The sequence below is a fragment of the Pelobates fuscus genome, chromosome 10 (assembly GCF_036172605.1).
Source record: "Pelobates fuscus isolate aPelFus1 chromosome 10, aPelFus1.pri, whole genome shotgun sequence".
In the NCBI taxonomy this organism is placed as follows: Eukaryota; Metazoa; Chordata; class Amphibia; order Anura; family Pelobatidae; genus Pelobates; species Pelobates fuscus.
In genome coordinates, this window is record NC_086326.1 from 96707052 (window position 1) to 96720771 (window position 13720).

Genomic DNA, 13720 nt, shown 5'->3' on the forward strand with positions numbered 1-13720 from the left:
TCCAAGACTTTAATTCTTACAAAGAGTTGATTGCCAGTTCAGCTCGGTTTCTCTTAAAAGAACTTATATAACATTTGCAAGAGGGCAGAAGAAACTGCAAAGGTTTATATTTCATATATTTGTATCAGTGTATGTCGTTAACCGTTTTACCAATAATAATGACATTTTGTAGTATGCCTTGGAGAGCGTATAATGTGTTTAACATGGGAGATTTACGTTGTATTACATACATTATAGATTAACTGTAAATGCAGATACTAGATTCATTTTGATTAAAGGTGCAGCAGGGCAGATGTTTTCATAGACTTCATACTGATTTTCAGGATTTTTCAGGATGGTTAGGGAACATTAGTAAGTATCATTTTGCTCCCCTTCCACTTGGCAGTGTAGGATTTAAAGTGGTACATTACATAGTTACATAGCTGAAACGAGACTGGCGTCCATCAAGTTCAGCCTTCCTCACAACTGGTTTCTGCTGTAGATCCAAAAGAAGGCAAAAAACAAAACCCCAGTTTGAAGCACTTCCAATTTTGCAACAAACTAGGAAGTAAATTCCTTCTTGACCCCAGAATGGTAGACCAGAGGTTATAGGTATTTAAGAGCATATTGTTCAGCACGTGTGGCAGCTCTCCAGAGGTTAATGGAATTGTATCAGCACTGATATGTCTTCTTTGGTGCTTTTCTTAAATATCATTCAGCCGACCTTTGCTACATCTGCTATACTACTATGACATATTCCATTACACATGTTGCAGCAGGGGCTCTAGAACTTCCACGCACCTGAGCCATTTTGCACATACAGTAATTAATATAGCAGTAATTTATATCACCTAAGGTTGTTAGATGGATTGTCTAATCACTGCAGACCTACAGTACACTGTCACACAGTTTAGGAACAGTATGACACTTATTATTATTATTATTGGCATTTATATAGCGCCAACTAATCCCGCAGTGTTTTACAATATTATGAAAAAGGGAGGGGGATTTACAATAAATCAGACAATTACACAGTGACACATGAACAATAGGTAGATAATGGCCCTGCTAAAAATGAGCTTACAGTCTAGAGGAGGTGGGGTACGAATACACAACAGAGCAGCAAAGGTGATAGCCACCAAACAAGGTGGAAAAGTAGCATAGCTGGAGATGAGAGTGGAGTGCGCTCTTTAGGAGAGAAAGAGACATATATGGATAGGTATAGATCAGTTACTCTGGGAGTCCATAGTCCATAAGCATCTCTGAATAAATGTATTTTAAGGGACTTTTTAAACAATTGACTAGGGGAGAGTCTGATGGGGGTAGGCAGGCTGTTCAAGTTTGTTGCCAAATCCTGTAGATTCCAACTTAAAAACACAGCCCGCACCCGCCCCTTTCTTACACAAGATGCTACCAAGGCGCTTGCCCATGCTCTAGTAATTTCCCGCATGGATTATTGTAACCCTCTCCTAATTGGTCTTCCCAAAAGCCGTATCACCCCCGCTACAGTCTGTAATGAATGCTGCCGCCAGACTGATTTTTCTCTCTAGTCGGTCCTTTCATACCTCACCCCTCAGCGGACAGGAGAAGGTCACCGTAAAAGCTGATAGACTGAGAAGGGGCATATCTATGAATCAGAGAATAAATGTAAAAAGGGCTAGAGTTGGTTAGAGCTTTAAAGGGAAAGGTTAGTATTTTGAATTGACACCTGTAGGATACAGGAAGCCAGTGTAAGGATTGACAGAGGGGCGAGGTATAGGAGGAGCGACAGGTGAGAAAGATCAGCCTGACAGCAGCATTCATTACTGATTGTAGCTGGGCAGTTCAGCTTCTGGGGAGACCAACTAGGAGAGAATTACAATAATCCATGCGAGAGATTACTAGAGCATGAACAAGCTCCTTGGCACCATCTTGCGTTGAGAAAGGGCAATGTTTTTAAGGTTGAGTCAACAGGTTTTAGCAACATTCTGCATACGAGCTTGCAAGGATGGACTGATGCAAGTACCATCAACTTGCAGGGAAAGCGAAGGAACATGATTAGCATTATGAGTGAGAGGACATCCAATCAGAGATTGAAGAAAGACAAGCACTGACACGTTGAAGGACCGCGGGAGAGAGATCAGGGGAGGAGAGAAATATCTGGGTGTTGTCAGCATACCGATGGTAGCAGAATCCAAAGGAGTTATTGAGTTTGCCATATAAAGAGAGAACAGGAGGAGACCAAGAACAGATCATCGGGGGACTCCAACCAAAGCAGGGTGAGAGGAGGAGGTGTCATTGCAAAAGGAGACACTGAACGAACGTTGGGAGAGATGGGAGGAGAACCACAAGAGGACAGTGTCACAGAGACTGAAGGATTGAAAAGTTTGGAGAAGGAGGATATGATCAACAGTTTTAAAGGCTGCAGAGAAGTCAAGAAGAATTAGTATGCAGTAGTGGCCTTTGGATTGAGCTGTTATTAGGTAATTTGTAACTTTAATAAGAGCAATCTCAGTAGAGTGGAGGGGGCGAAATCCAAATTGAAGAGTATCGAGGAGGGAGTTGGAATTTAAGAAGTGAGTCATACGAGTGAAAACAAGTCTTTCTAGAAGCTTTGAGGAAAAATGAAGCAGGGATATGGGATGATAGTTGGAAGTGGAATACGGGTCTAGGGATGGCTTTTTTAGGAAGTGTCAGGATTACAAGTTGATCCAGCATGCAGAACTGTGTCACACCTAGGACTAAGGATAACGTATAACTGGACCTTAGAATGGCCGGACATCTCCAAGAATAGTCAAAATACTTGCCGAGATCAGGAACACAGAATCAGAGACAACGATGAGGGAAAGCCAAAAGTCAAGGATACCAGGATTCAGGGAAGTCAAAATGAAGCAAAAGTCAATTACCAGAAAATCAAGATCAGGAACACACGCTCGGATTACCATCAGGATGAAACCACGACAGGGCAATGAGCAAAAGGAAAATTGGGTTTAAATACTCCTCCTGTGGATCCGATTGTCCGTAACCGGCCTTTGACCCCAAAAGCAATTACTAGGTTTCCATGTGCATGATTGCTGCTCAGCACAAACCCTCCTGTGGATTTGACTGTCCATAACCGGCCTTTGACCCCAAAATAAATTACCAGGTTTCCATGTGCATGATTGCTGCTCGGCACAACATTTCCTGTCAGGACGGTAATGTTGATCGGCACAACTTTTCCTGTCAGCACGGTAATGTTGCTCGGCACAACTTTTCCTGTCAGGACGGTAAATGCCATTAACCACATTTTTATGTGCGGATGAATACGTGACAGGATGAGTACAACAGTAGCATGCTTAAGGGGAGCTAGGACACCACCAGATGAGAGAGAGCAGTTTAGGATGTGTGTTAAGGATGGTAAAAGACAAGGGAAGCGAGATCTGATAAGATGGGATGGTACTGGATCAAGCTGGCAGGTGGTGGGATCTGTTCTGTATCTGGGGAGAAGGCCTGTAGAGTAGGGAAGGTATGGTCCAGGTGTGTTTGCGAGAGGCAGGAGCAAAGGGGGAGAATTCTTTCCTTAGCTATTCAATCTTGTTGGAAGGAGAGAGTTGAAGGTATTAAAGAGACACCTGGGATTGCGTGAGCACAAACTAACGAGAGAGGAAAAGTAGGAGTGTTTAGCAAGGGTGAGGGCTGTGCTGTATGAACACAATATGAATGTATAATGGAGGAAGTCTGACAAGGTGTTGGACTTCATCCAACAGCGTTCAGCTGAACGGGAGCATCTCTGCAGGTAGCAGGTCGACTTAGTGTGCCAAGGTGGGAGGTGCGTCTTCCTTGAGGTGCATGTTTCGAGCGGGGCTGCCGCGTCCAGGGCAGAGGTGAGGGTAGCATTATATGAGGAGATAGCCAGAGACGGACAGTAGAAGGTAGGGATGGGTGAGAGTTTGGAATGGAGATCAGCTGAGAACTGCTGGAGGTCAAGATAATCCAGATCCCTTCTGAGTTGAGGGGGGTCAGGGTGAGGCTGTTGGGTGAGTAGTCTCTCAAGAACAAATGATAAGAGGTTGTGATCTAGTAGGAAATTTAGTGTTGTGGATCTTAGAGATCCAGGGTATTGCCAGCTACATGTGTGGGGTCTAAACCTACTATGATAGGCCAAGGGAGGATGTAATAGAGAGGAGTTTGGAAGCTACTGAGGTCAAGGGTGGGTTAATGGGAATGTTGAAATCCCCGAGAATTAGGGAAGGGATATTACTTGAAAGGAAGTAGGGAAGCCAAGCAGAAAAAGGGTCAAGTAACAGGCGAGGGGAACCAGGGGGACGATAGATAAATAGCGATGTTAGTAGAGATGGATTTGAATAGACAAATTGAGTGAATTTCAAAGGTGGAGAAAGATAGGAAAGGGTGGGTTGGCAAAGGTTTAAAAGAGCAGTGGAGTGAAAGCAGAAATCCTACACCGCCACGTTTACTGTCAGCCTGTCTTGGGTTATAGGTAAAGTAAAGACCGCCAAAGGATAGTGAGGCTTACTGGTCTATGTCTGGCACTTGCATTTCCCATGGTCTAAATGGTAAAGCAGTATATACTATTCTTCATTATGATACCAAGCCAGTAGCTGATACTTTCAGCCAATTCAGTTAGTATGAGTTAGTATGATAATGCAGTACTTTCACTTTAAGCTCAGACTGAAAGGCCTGACAGAGACAGGTATTTTAATGTTTTGACAGTACACTGTCAGACAGAGCCATAGAACCTCTGGCACTGCAACCACTATTATGTGTTTTAGTGATTATGGTGTTTAGTGTCCCTTTATATTGATGGTGCAAAACCTATTGGTCCAGTAAGCTTAAAGGACACTCAAAATACCATAACCATTACAGATGATTTAGATTATGGGGCAAAGAGTCTTTGAGTTCCTAAGCAGCCAGCACTCTCAGTATTGCAGTAACCACTTTCACATGGGTGAAGCATAGCGCCTGTTGCATGCAGTCTAATTTCAGTAAAGATTGCAAAACAACCAGTCCAGCATACTATAGTAGTATAAAAACACTCCTGATTTGATTGAGGTCCTCCAGGAAGCAGCAACGTTTGACCTAAAAGTGAAGTCTATGTGTTGGACTTGGTTTGGAATCTATTTTTACAAAGCTTCTTTGAGCAGTTTGACATATAAAATGGCTCTTCGAGCACTCAGCCAGCTGCTCAGCCAGGATGGTATGTTAGTTCACTTCCACATTATCTGTTCAAATGGCGACTTTGAGTTGTGTAAGGCCCCCACGTTTCTTGTCAAAACTCTCAGACGCATGGGGAACTTGTATCATTACCACTATGTTAAGCTTTAGTGATTGTGGTCTTTAAAGTGTCCTTTTAAATGCATGTTTTTTAAAGATGCATGTGCAAATGTGTTCCCTTCCAAAAGAATGTATGCAATAAGGTAGTTTGGGAGAAGCATCTCTAGTAGGAGTGGGTAACTGCATTTCAGATCATTGAGGAGTCTCACAACAAGAATAGAAGGTACTTCAGCACTACAGGTATCCAGGAATGTGTGCAATTAACCTAGAATCATGTGTGATAGTTCTTCATAATTGCATACAGTTTGTAAAGATTCTATGAGAAAAGGTACTGGGGAGTCCCGCTAGATTTCTAATGCTTATCTACTGTAGATTGTTCTTGGCAGCAACCAGGATATGCATAATGACAGGACATGTCAACATCCATATGGAGCCAAATATCCAAGAAAGAGTAGTTTTCTGATCACTGCCAATATAAGCGACATTTAGTAACTCCCAAAAAATGAATTGCCACAGTAAATCAATCTGCAGGTGGTGATGTTTGTTGATGTTCAGATTCCCACTGAGTGGAGTATATAGGTGGTTGTGAGGAAACGTTCTGTGGAGAATATGTTTGATTCTAAGGCATGAGAAAATACCTGCATGACTTAACAGAAATATTTGTTGGAGCTCTATAAACAGGCATTACAGGGGAATTGTTGGCTCTTAAACAGGCCCACTGAGTTCCACTCTAGGGAACAGGAGGTCTGGTGACCTCAATATAAGCATGGAGGTGGTAGGGAAACATTGAGATGATCAATTATCAGGCTCCAGATGTTCCACATGTTTAGAGAATGCAATATTATAGATAGTGGCTGAGGAAGTGGAGGCCGTGAGGGATGACCAAAGGAGTTATAGTTACAACTATAATGGGGAAGTCTCCAACTTGACTTACCTACGGGTCTGAGCCAAGAATGGTGCATAGTAATAAAGGCTTACGTTGGGACCTCCTTTACCGGAAGGTATATGCATCACTTTGTTGGATAGTCTGGGTGGCTAGTTTTTCCACATGTACGAGTAGATTAACAACTGAAATTTGCAGAGCAGTTGTATAAGTAGAGTAATGGGCAGTGCTTGAAACACATATGGGATTAGTGGTAAAACATTAATCTTCATTAATGCGTCCTAGTCACAAGATCTTTAATTTCTTCCATAGGTCTAATATATGGTTTTCTTTAATAATGGAGGCTTTAGTGGCTCTGATTTTAACTCTTACGTAAGAAATTAAAGTAGTCCTCCAATCAGTGGTGTATCCTGGTTTTGTGCTGCCCTAGGCAGAACAAGACTCAGGCCTTGTTTGCCTCGCGGCTAATACACCCCTGCCTCCAATCAAAGTGGATTACAAGTTTATAAAGGAGGATGCAGGTAGGTGAAGAGGTAGAACCTGCAGTTTTGCAACAATGTTTTTGTAATACCAAAAATACCATAAACTCTGAGGAGTCTAATGATATATGCAAGATGTGATCTGTAAAAGAGTCCTATACCATTTGATTAATATTCTGCTCAGATGCTGGCTATATCTCAGAGAGCCAGGTTAGAATCTTAGAATCTCGGTATCCGATAAAGTAGAATGTGCTCCGACACAGTCACCATCTTGGCTAGATGCATGGTGCACTAGTTTATGGTCTCTTAATTGCAGGGGAGTGTCAGAACTCTTATGATGTTGGTTATGGCTTTGGTAGGAAACATTTGCACTGGAAAGTTAAGCAAGGTTTGCCATACTAGTTGCTGCATCCTAGAAGTACATAACTTTATCTTCATGGGTTTACTCCTTTGTGCTGCTAGTAAATGCCACCAACCAATTTTCTTCTGTAGGTTTATTTAGGCATTATTCTTTTCTGGGGTGTACGTGGGGATGGCAGGAATTATACATCACCGGTCCCTATATGTTTTATTACCCTCCATCCCAAAGCTTGGGATATCAGGGGAAACAAGTGAATCAAAACCTGGCCCCTGTATTGCTTCCCCTGTATTAAGGCAACTAATAGCACTTAAGATTTTGGTAGAAATAAAGAAACTAATGACAATCTCTTGTTTTTGTTAAGGCTTTCCTCACTGCTCTTTTTGGCATTTATATTTGTGAAGCCGCTAGGTTTCTAGCAGCTTGTATGATTTTGTCTCGCAGAGTTATTCTTAGGGGAATTTGTGGTATTTAATTGGATTTTTTACTCATTATCAGGCATGTTGGCTAATTTATGCCAGGAGGAATCAAATACTCTCATGGGTAAATACCATTTGGTATTGATTTGTTCTTCCGAATCACACATGTTTCTGGGCTTTTTTGAATCATCAGATTTATCTGTTCTGCTCCATCCCACTTCTATTGCAATATATATATTTATTTTATTTTTAAAAAAAAATTTTAACATTGTATTAACTATATATATATAGTGTAAATTGGATTAGCCGTATTAGTCCAGTAGACAAGATGCCAAAATACCAGAGTATTGCAGTTTGCAACAGATACCTCATCAGTTGTTTTAAGTGTTAAACTCTTTCAGATTGATCAGTGTTGCTTCAGACCTGAGGAAGAGAGGAAACTCTCGAAAGCTTGTCTTTGAAATATTATGTTAGTCTTGTAAAAAAAAAAAGGTATCATTGCATACTGCAATACTCTGGTATTTTGGCATTATATATATATCCAAAAAGTAAACAAGAGCACTCAATGGTTTTGAAAGTGAAAAAAATAAATGTGTATTCTCGATCACATATACAGATCAACGTTTTGGCCGACAAACCGGCCTTTATCAAGAAAGTTATTTTTCACTTTCAAAACCATTGAGTGCTCTTCTTTACTTTTTGGATATATTTAATGCGCCGGAAAGGACCCTGGTATTGTATTGAGGTTTTCAATCAAAAAGGGAAGAGTACCAGACATTATTACTATATATATATATATATATATATGTATAAATATATATATATATAAAATATACTCTCCCCCCCCCCCATTATTCACTGCATTTGTCTTGAATAGGTATGTACTCCAAGCCCACACAATGTGATTAAGACCCCTCATAAATACAGGATTTGATTAAAGGTTCCCCCTTTTCACCAGAATCCAGATGACAAACCTCCATGTTAATCGTCTCCTGCGCACAATTATCACAACCTGCTTCTTTGTGAATAGCTTTCTCTGACTGCTCTCCTCCATTTAAATGGAGAAAAATGACACAGGCGAGCAAGTTTTTAAAGAGAGTTAATTATACAGCAGCAAAGCAAGCATTGCATTACTGCTATGAAATATTAAATCAGTATCTTTCATTCTACCAGATGCCCTGGAGAAATATAAACCATATTTAAAGCCCTGTTTCCAACAGTTTTTCACATAAATTTATTGCTGTCTTCATATCTCTCCTCTGTTCGCCCTCCTCTTTGGTCAATGCACTCTCTTTCATCTCCGAGGGGTCTGTTCGTTCCGTCGATGAAGGGGTTACAAAAGCAAAATTTTCTATGCTTACTTAGGTAGACAACATAACGTGTTTATATTGTACGCTTGGGACCGCGAGCTTAGACGCATCCTCACTATGATGGATCACTCTTTAACCATATTAAGCTTGATTGTCTTTCCTCGTGCTGTAGAGGTATAAAATCCCAAGGCTTCATTTTCAACCATTTTATAAATATTTAAGCCCAGCTTACGTGCCTTCAGATATTAAAACATATTTTACATTAACACACACACAAAACAGGCCCTGCTTGTAAATATTGTATGGGACCATCTTCTCCACCCTGTTATCCTGGCACATTAATGAATACATAATTTTTGGCTTCAAGTTTTATTGGAAACTGCATTGGTGTCCCATTTAAAGATAAGACATTGGTTGTCATTGTGGCAGGAGTGGGAGGCTGGGTTAGTCGTAGAAGGCTGTTTTAATGAAATGCTGCTTCAATTATACAAAGGAAGTAAGGCTATTGTGTGAACTTTAGCTCTGCTATTTCCCTATTGGTTGTTTGAAGAAAGCAGTATAGTGCCTCTTGGTGTCTTCTATCTGTTACCGAGAGAACTAGAATTATTTCCAGTTTATTTCCAGTAGTACATTTCATGAGTCAAGATGGCCGCAAAGTGAATTTATGGCCGCTTTAGACAGGTAGTTATGCGTGTTCTGTTTTCTCTTTTTTTCTCTTCTTTTTTTCACTTGAGTATATGTGGGTTTTTTTTTTTGTTTGTTTTTTTACTCGCTGCCTCTGTACTGTGTTACAAAATTAACCCTTTCACAATGTCTTGGGTTTTTTCTGTATGGTGAACAATATAGCAGTTCTTTGTGACCAATTTTACTTAATGTTAAAGGTAAACTATAGTGCCAGGAAAGCAAACTCGTCTAGGCCCCCTCCCACGGTACTGAAGGGGTTTATAACCCCTTCAGTCACTTACCTGGGTCCAGCACGGATGTCCTTCGGCGCTGGCTCCGCTCCGCCCACACTCCTCTCCCGCTGATGTCCGCCAACGGGAGAGGCAATGGCCTTGCTCGCATTAGTATCTTCCCATAGGAAAGCATTCTTCAGTACTATCCTATGGGGATTCCGGCGACGCTGGAAGTCCACATGCATAGCGCGAGGACATTTCAGCGTCGTTTAGACGACCAAAGGCCATCTAAGAAGCCGGAAGTCCCTCTAGTGGCTGTCTGGTAGCCACTAGAGGAGGAGTTAACCATAGCATGTAATTATAGCAGTTTATTAAACTGCAATAATTACCACTCTAGGGTTAAGGGTGATGGGAGTTGGCACCCAGACCACTTCAACTTATTGAAGTGGTCTGGGTGCCTACAGTGTCCCTTTAATTTTATAATATTGAACCAAGAATGAATCATGCGTGTTAGCATGACTGTGAGACATTAATAGCCATGTCTTTAGTTGCCAGGAATAGCCAGGTGCCAAAACACTGTGCCCATTAAAGCCATATGACACATTTTATGCAGGTTAAATGGCTGTAGATTTTAATAGTCCCCTTGCAAGCAAATGTGTAGTTCAGTGCTGTCCAACCTTGTTTTGGAGGGCCACATACCACTCACACACAGGGGGTAGGCAACCTCTGGCACTACAGACTACATCTCCCACAATGCTCTTACAGCCATCAAACTGGCAAAGCATCAGGAGGGATGTAGTCCACAACACCTGGAATGCAAAAGGTTGCCTACCTCTGCGCTAAGAGTTCCATTCACACTAAAGTAATGTGCAACCAACTATGCAAAATAACTGCTGAAGAAGCACCATCATTTACATATGTGGGAATGATGGGAGTAATTTAAACCCTCCCACCTGTTTCATGCATGTGCTTGTAATTTTTCTAGCTCAATGTTGGGTTTGTAAATACATTTCTGCTGAAATTCCTGAATTGTTTGCTGCCATTTCTATAAAGGGTAATATACGTGGAAAATGTGATTGGGATTTTTGGCCACATTTGTTTTCTTTTTTTTTTCTTTTTTTGTGGCAATCAGAATTACTCCAACGTATTATATTCTCTGATTATGAAGGCTCACACTAGCCTTTACTTGCTTACTGAGATATGATGGCAACGGAACCCTCGTTTTTGTTATATTGCCTGCAAAACGCTACAGAATCTATTGGCGCTATATAAATGGCATAATAATGTGTTATTTTCAGTAGATTGGCTTCCTGTTTTTGGGAACTGATCTTTCATGGTATATAAATTATGTCACCTGGAAATTTGGCTTGTTATGCCAGTGCTGTGAAGAAGTTGTGGGTTAAAGCAGCACATTTAAACACAGCTCTTTCAGCCTTTACGTGCTGAGCCATCAGGCTTTACCAGATGTCAAAGAACAACCAAAATTCTTCAGCTCATAATTTTAGAAGTGTCATTTTCTGTTGCATCAGCTGAAGTCAACTTTGGCAGGAGTTTTGACAAGTTACAGCATCTTATTGATTTGTAGCTCTGTACTTCCTGGAACCGACCCTTTACTATTTCTGCTGTAAGTCAGCTGATGCATGTCTGTGCTTCATAGGCACAAAAAAAAGCTTAGACATGTAAATGTATTTGTATTTCATTTTGTTTTCACTCTGATGAATTATCGTATGCCACAATTGCATGTGCGACGCATCACTTACCAGTCCAAGAATGATTTGTTGTGTGTTTCTTCAACATTTCTCTGGGCAGTAAATCCATAGAAAACCAGATAGTGGGATGGATTCTAGATAGAACAGAAATTGACAATGTAATTGTAACCTTTTGGTAAGCCACAGCCAAGATGCCCTCCCGTGCGATCTTACAGATACAATTTAGCAATAGACACAGAGGTGCCCAATTATGCATAATGAACATTATTAACTGAATACAGCAGACATTTAGACTGTGATGGAGGGCCAAGAATATTTCTTCAGGAATCACTGCCTTCTCTCCCCGCCTCAACTATTACATCTTACCTGCAGAATCTGTCTTATTATTATCTCTTCCTTTCGGTAAAAGTTTAAATCTTTATAGAAGCTTTACTTCATGGTTTTAGAACTTGCATCTTCACTTTTTTTGGCATCTCTAGAATTTTAGCATCTCTGAATCGGTCACCCAGAAAAAAACAGTACATGCAGAGTCTTTGGCTGACATTTCCTGTTACAGTATGTGCTATTTTAACTGGACAGCTCTCAATGACAATTGCTTTCTTCTTGTAAACTAAATGATGGTTACCATTATTATATTTAGATAATACTGGGCCAAACACCTCCATTTTTAAATTTGATCTTAGAACCATACTTTCTGGCTGCCTCTCACTTATTCAACATTGGTATTGATGAACAGATACTAGTAGCCACTATTACTAGACTCCAACCTTGTGGTTCATATTTTATAGTGACAGCCAATTTCAAATATAAGTAGCTATTCATGTATGCTGAGCTATATGTATGCAGGCTACAAGTTATTGTGATACAGGCTATTCTTGATTTGTTGGGACCCCTGAAACCATTATATCAGCATATTCGGGGGTTTTAAATTATTTGCAGTGAAGGTGACACAAGCTGTTTGGATGGTTGTACTTACACTGTACGAATACACCACTACTGCTTCAGGCACAGATTAACCATCTTCCAAATGACATATCGTTTGTGTTTCACATTTCAAAATGTTTTAAATATTTACATTTTTAGTCAGGGATTCCAAAAATCTAAATATATTTTATTCCATGATTTTCTGGGAGAGTCCAGTTTACCGAGGCATATGAAGAGATGATTGTATTTCCTTTGTCTACAGATGCATGAAATCTCACTATAATACAGATTATACCTAGACCACACTTGAAAAAATACTGTTTTTAAAATATCTGTGTAGGCAGAATTAAGACACAAAATGCAGTGTTAATATTGCTTGTAATTGATGCTGTTCAGACCTGCTTTCTACATGAAGTAACCGCAGCTAAACTTTGTGTATACCAGTGTATTCCCCCCGGGAGTGTCATGCCATCTTAATGTTCTAATTATACACACCGAATGTACATAGAACATCGGCAGTGTTTTACCCATTGTGCTAATAAGGTTTCTTGTATACAAACCCTGATGCTAATACGAAAGAAACCGTAGCAGAGCTACCCTATGACAGAGTGAGACCCTATCCTTCTAGACTCTACAGAGGATAGGCTATGGATATTATCATTAAGGTATAGTCATTAGCATGTTGGTAAGCACTATCTTAATTGACTGATGTATCTTTTTATTGCTCTATAATTGCCCCTGAAATGAAAACTAGGATCAGTGTTTGCATATTTTTATTACATTTTTACATAACCAAAGAGGGACATGCTGCCCCAAAATTAGGAGTCATGTGTTGAGCCAGCAGATTGAAGTAGCATTGCACTTTTGCAGGGTGTACGATCTGCACAGCGCCTGACCTCTTTTACGCTCTGCGTTCCTCCACGTACGTCACACAGGCCCTGCTAAAGTGATCCAATCATTCTCGGTTAAACAGCACTCCTTGTAAAAACTTGCAGTGGCAGTTATTACAGCAGCGCCAAGGGAGCGATTCCAGAAGCTCGTTTATAGGAGTTTAATAGATTAAAAGTCCAAATTGAGTCTCACAAAATCACCCTAATCAAGTTCTAATCTGCATAATTTTCAAATAAGCATCGACAGGGAATTGCAAGAACTCATATTTCTCATTAGTGACAAAGACTTGTGATTAACCCTTTTTCTGCCCAATGTCTGCATTCTTTTGCTGGTATATAATAGCCAGTTTACAGGATGCTGAGTGGAAATGTTTTGCTTTTGATACACTTATTTGACCAGGATTTCCCTCACTTATTGTCCTGCAGTGTGGAAATCCAGACGGACATTATACAGTCGGGTACTTTACTCTCACTGTATAGCAAAGACTACGCATAGATTATAGAGCTATACAGTGTAGACCTCCAATGCTTTCTACAGTACAGTAGATAAACTGTATAGTGCAAGCCTACTCTGTGTGATACAGCATTCGCTGTAGAATGTAGTTTGAATTCTCTCTGTTATA

At 40.5% G+C, this 13720-nt stretch overlaps 1 protein-coding gene across 8 annotated transcripts in view; it reads left to right on the forward strand.

The window, feature by feature from the left end:
* KCNMA1 (potassium calcium-activated channel subfamily M alpha 1) overlaps positions 1 to 13720 on the forward strand; it is a 536805-nt gene that overhangs the window by 466798 nt on the left and 56287 nt on the right. The gene's annotated exons all lie outside the window — the stretch shown is intronic.